Raw genomic sequence first — 5,774 nt, 5'->3', positions numbered from 1 at the left:
TAGTTAAAAGAATTTTTTAAATGATTAAATTCTCAGTATTTCATTGATCACCGAATCCAGTAGATCGATAGCGGGGACATTATTTAGTCAATAATATCGCTTTGAGGGGAATTGGATGAACCCATTTATTTAAATGGCAAGAATAGACCGTTTTGCCTGACTTCGAACTGTAAAATAACATCACCTTGATAGACACGTAACTTATGATTTCATTAAAAGTAAAGTAATTGATTTGGAAACAGACGCGCAAGTTGACTGAACAGTCTGATTGTAGCGTAGTTTTATGTGGGATGTATGCAGAGTGAATACACACAGGAGGTAAATGAATGGACGTGGAAACCTAGTGGAAGGAGAGAGAGAGAGAGAGAGAGAGAGAGAGAGAGAGAGAGAGAGAGAGAGGTGAAGCAGATCGAGAGGGAGGTAGGTCGTGGTGGGGTGAATAGTGCTGGGAGGGAAGGAGCTTGAGGAATGGAGGAGGGAATCGAGAAATGGGGGGATGAGGGAGGGTGTGGTAGGTAAAGCGTCGGTGGGCTGGATGATGGCGGTCCTGGTGTAGCCGGCTTCGGAGGGGGAACGAATGGTGGGGGGAAGAGGGCCAAGAGAAGAGCGAGCAAGTCTGCCGCGAGTTCGCTTCGCCCGTAGCCCCAGTATCGTATGTTCTCTGGTGGGAGGAACTTGTAGTGCTTGTCGCTTTACGATCTCGTCTTCATTCTCATTACTGGCCAATAAGGAGTACTCAAGAAACCTCATTCATATTTATTTGAACGACCAACAACCTATTCTTATGTTTTCATGTCACAGATTTCCGATCCGAGCCTACCGTTGTGAATTTCCCCTGCCGAGAAAGAATCGTGGCCGAATGATGGATGTAAAGTGAGTGTTTCGGGGTCTCCATTGTGGAAAAACATCTTTGTCGAATTAGTGTCGAGTTTTCTATAGTAATATAAAGGAAAACCAGCCAGTCTTTGCAAGTTGTTTTGAGTGAGTGTTTTTGTGTGTTGAGCGGAGTGCGGTCCAGAAAAACTTGTGCCTCGACATCTGATATTTGGGAGCGCTATAACTCGTGTATTTGTTTCAATAAAGGAAGATTTGAGGCATTTGCAACACGCATGTTGTTGAAAAATAAAGGAAAGTGATAAGTTTCATTCCTGTACCAGGTCATTTAAGGATTACAGCTTCATCAATACCGCTGGATTTATTAGTTCGTTTAACATGAAGATGCTAGAAGATTCTTGATTAAGGATATAACATAGCATGATAGTAAGGTAAGTTAAATACTGCTCTTATTGAGGATATGATGTAGGTATTTGATAAAATATCTCTTGGATGATAAAGATAAGCAGTGACGGTGATGACGGACCAGCTTAACCTAAGCTAGGCCAGTCTGTATTAGGGTGAAAGGAAGCATAAACGATTCGCATGGGGTAGTGCTCAGTGTTTCTTGTGCAGTTTAGATTCGATGTTGTAAATGTTCGAAATTGTTGTTGGCTGATATTTTATTCTTTGAACTTGTAAAACCTAGCCTGTACATCCATTCATGAATGAAATGCAACAAGTAGAGAATATCTCGTCAAAGTTTTTGCTATTATCAGAATGCCGTAGGCAAATTTGGTTTTAACTTTATACGCCAATTATCCAGTTGATTTAAAATGCTAGTTTTATTTACTTGCGTAGCAGGCGCACTCCTCGAAATCAGTAATCGGGAGTGAAAATCCCGTAGAATTATGCGCTGTCATCGGATCTGTTAGGTTGACTTTCAAAGCCGCCGTATGTGTTCTTGTGTTGTAAATTAAATAAGCTGCGATTTTCAAAATACTTTGGTTTTCGATTATGTGAACTGGGCTAGTTAAGAAAAAGCACATAGCAAGTTATAAAATGCTAGAAATATGAGCACTTGTTTTACGTGATCGAAATGTGCAAAATATAGAATTTGGTGAATTTCATAAACTTAGTATAACTTTTTCATCGAGGATAAGAATAGGAAAATTTATCGGTATATTGTTTAGCTACAGAAATTACGATTGGTAGTGACATACACAGAAAAAATCACCCTTCAGGTCCTGAAATTTTCTCATGACAGTTGGGCCGTTTCCTGCTTTCAAATAATAGACTACCATTAATTACGGTTGAAAATATTTTCATTGAAAGATGGTAAATGAATGAAAAGCAGATTTTAATGAGTACCTAGACACTTCTCTAGACTTAGCTTGCCAAGCAGGTTCAGGCTTACGCCTGGTTGTGTGCATATTATAAGTGTGTAGTGGACAAAAGTGATGTATTGAAATGACACTTGAAGAATTCAACTTAAATATGACCGTTTTTGTACGGTTTGATTTTACTAAACAGATTTAACATTACTTTGTTGAGTCGTTGTTAGACATTAAACAACTGAAGTACAGTAGGTTAGTATAGAGTTCGAAATAGTGAATTTGAGAAGATAAAACAGCATGTTGAAAATTACAAAATTGTAAAGTGGTCAGGATTGAAGGGATAAACATTAGAGACTGAAAATTATGTATTCTTTTAAATTGAGAAATGAAGAACCTATAGGTAGCTAATTTTTACAAAATTGTAGAAATTATTTGCTCCTTTTAGATGTTGTGAAATATAGTTGTTACCTGTTGTTGAAAGTTAGGAAACTAGAGGTAGCCTTTTGCAGGAAATTCCAAAGCAGAAATAGCTCATTAATGGATGTTAGAAATTGGGGTGTCCTATCTCAGGAAAGAAGGAAGTTGTTGCTGATTTTATTGATTATATTATAGTTATGGAAATTAGATAAATGGGATATCCAATTGTGGTAAATACGTAAACAGAGACGTCCAGTGGTGTCGAATTAGTTACTCAATTATTCTATTGTTGGGTGTGTTGTAACCGGAAATTAATAAAGTAATATATCGTATGGTTAGAGATTTTGTCTTTGCTTTGTCTTTATCTACATTCTCAAGTTAGTCCACCTCCGCCGATGATGACTTAAATTAGCTTGACGTGGTTAAGGTACTTGAAGTATTTGTATATCAGCTTGATGTCGTAAATGTTATGTAATATATTTAAAATGTCTAGTCAGTGGGAGTTGCTGTTTCACGAACGTCTCGTCTCGATTTAGGTACTTCTATTTCTTTCCAAGTCTGTCTAGACTTAGGTTCGTTCACAAGACGTACCGTAATTCCTTCTAACGAATCATGGCCAGACGAGTTTACTTCGCTTTTATTTTGGGGTTGCAGGTGCGTCATTGCCAGTTAACGGTGCTGATGTAATATGATTGCACCATTTTTACATGAGAAATCTTTGTACTATATGGACGGATATAAGGATGCTGGTACTATTTTTATTTTTTCATAAATCGTGTGCACACCCAGGTGGCTTAAGAATACAGTGAATCAAATTCCATTAAATACGTAGAAATTGTGAAAGTTGGCGATTTGCCGAAGAGGCTACAAAGATTAATTATCAGGCTAGCCAAATTAATAATGGATTAATCCCGAGGGCTGGGGTCACGCCCGTCCTAATTGAGCGTCAGTGGCTACCAATTGAAACAAGCATTTAATAAAGAAAAAAAAGTGCGTTGATGTACATCGCAATGGAGAAAAACATTTAATCGTAAAATACCTTTTGTTATTATATAATACCGAAAGCATAATTACGCGTATTGGCATGAGCATGTATAGGAAGGATGAAGGACCCAATTTTCACTAAGATATAGAAAACCGGTCTTAAGAATATTCGTCACCTAGGCTGATTTGCCTCAAAGGACTGAAAAGATGTGCAACGAAAAACAAATTAGTATATAAATGAAATATGTATCTGTGAACCAGATAAGACACGGGAGAACACGCTAATCAAGAACACTATTAACTAATCAGACAAATAAATTAGGTCTTCTGGATGGGCCAAATGAAGTCCGATTGGAGGATCCCCCAACCCCCTCCTAAAAGGGGTGATGGGTGTTGCTGGTGCAGTGACCTTGAGCTGTGATGTCTGCTGCCTACATATTTCAGTTCCTTGCAGTAAATCATGTGTATTATGCCTTACTAAATCAGCTTTGACCAGCAACTGCCACGAAATTTTGATTTACAACCTCAAGGCTTGAGAGTAAGCTAAGATTAATATTTCAGCTTGAATGTGTACTTGTAGTCAGAAACCATTACTAACCGTCGTTAGGCCGAGTGACCTTGTTCATGTTGTCATATGTTTGTTATTTTTTATTTCGTTTTTCTGAATTTCCAGCAGTAAAATTGGGACTGAAGGTTTTAATTACTGTTATCGTTATTTTAATGATCAGGACGATATTGCAAAAATAGAATATGCTTAGGAGTAGGCACGAGTGTCTCATTTTTTGTTTTTGTGTTGGGTTTACAGTGAATTTTGTATTAAGACAGAACAGCATGATTACAACATTTATATATAGATGACCTTTTCCAAGGTCTTTTTATTTGCACTGGCCAACATGGCGTTTCAAGTCCATATGTAGTACTACTGTAAATTCTACATACTCCAAAATCGTGAAAAATATTCCCGTATCGTTTCGCATAATATTTCGTTTTGACTTTGGTCCATTAGATTCGTCTCATATTGTTTGACAGTAGAAGTTTTCTTAAAAGCTCCCTACAGCCACTCTACAGTGTCGGTTGCTTTTTGTAAAAAAATGTCGGCAGTTTTTTTTTTCCAGTTAGAAGTTAATTTTCTGATTTTCTTATATAGATTTTGCTGCCCTTAACTCGTGTTTCATGCTATTACGTGTTGCACTTTATGTACCTAAAACGTGCTGATTTCATTACTCCATGTTAATTCATGCTAATGTATGTTACACTGATGTACTAAGTTCGGTTTTACCATGCCTGGCCACCATTGGTCAGTTTTCTCCCTTTATAATATAGTGTCATACTACTGTAGATGACCCAATGGGCTCTGCGTAATGTTTCGATTTTCTTACGGTTTATTTTTAGCCCGTGTGTTGTCGAGTTAACCTTCTGGCGTGTCTTGGAAGGGAGGTGGGGGGGAGGCGGCACGTCGCCAACGCAGGCTTTATTTGTAATAGCAGTTGCTGTTACGGAAAGATTGCAGTACGTGTATCGGAGATACTGTATGTATAGCCTGTCAGCCGTTGCACGATCAATCTTAGTTAATTTGAAGTTTGGTGGGCGTAGCTGATAAATTTTCGTGTCCACTATCCGGTCCAGTACTGGTATATATAAATATCTGTTTTTTTTAAACGTTTGATATAACTATAAACCATTAATGACTGTGTACGTTATAGGACTGATTGGGAATGAACCGTCAGAAGTGGGCGTGGCCATGTGAGGCCTGCTTGAGATTGGATGATGCGGCAAGTTAGTGATTGATCATTGAGGCATTTCTGTTATGCATCATATCAGTGACGTCGTATATTGGAATTGCCTTATCACGTAAGATTACAAGTTAGAAGTCCTTGAAATATTCAACTAGTCTTTAAAGCACTAAAATATGGCGAACCGACATACCTGAGTCTTTTTAGACCAGAAATGAATATCGTAATCAGACATGCAAATGAAGCATGCAGGCTATTTGAACCTAGAACAAACTGTGAGTTAAATAAGAGAGCATTTGTACATTGTGCACCAAGGCTATACAACAAAATACCGCCGGAAGTAAAGATCATACAAGAAGAATGCAAATTTAAGATAGAACTGAAGACACTCACATTCTGCAGGAGGTAAACTGAAGACACTCCCATTCTGCAGGAGGTATGATACCGACGAGAAAACACTAAAAGACAATTATGAAGTCTAAGGAGCACA

The 5,774-nt window shown here is 38.0% G+C and overlaps 1 protein-coding gene across 6 annotated transcripts in view; it reads left to right on the top strand.

Moving 5' to 3' along the window:
* Positions 1–601: 601 nt before the first annotated feature.
* LOC135200982 (plexin A3-like) overlaps positions 602–5,774 on the top strand; it is a 112,390-nt gene continuing 107,217 nt past the window's right edge. For 3 of the 6 annotated variants that reach the window (XM_064229778.1, XM_064229776.1, XM_064229771.1), the window contains exon 1: positions 603–1,265. The gene's annotated coding sequence lies outside the window, so the exon portion shown is untranslated. Of the gene's footprint in view, positions 1,266–5,774 lie in introns of all 6 variants that reach the window. The other 3 variants (XM_064229772.1, XM_064229773.1, XM_064229774.1) reach the window with 2 other exon arrangements.

This window comes from Macrobrachium nipponense, chromosome 27, assembly GCF_015104395.2.
Source record: "Macrobrachium nipponense isolate FS-2020 chromosome 27, ASM1510439v2, whole genome shotgun sequence".
Lineage (NCBI taxonomy): Eukaryota > Metazoa > Arthropoda > Malacostraca > Decapoda > Palaemonidae > Macrobrachium > Macrobrachium nipponense.
Note: the sequence above shows the minus strand (reverse complement) of the source record. Positions and strands in the feature narration are given on the sequence as shown.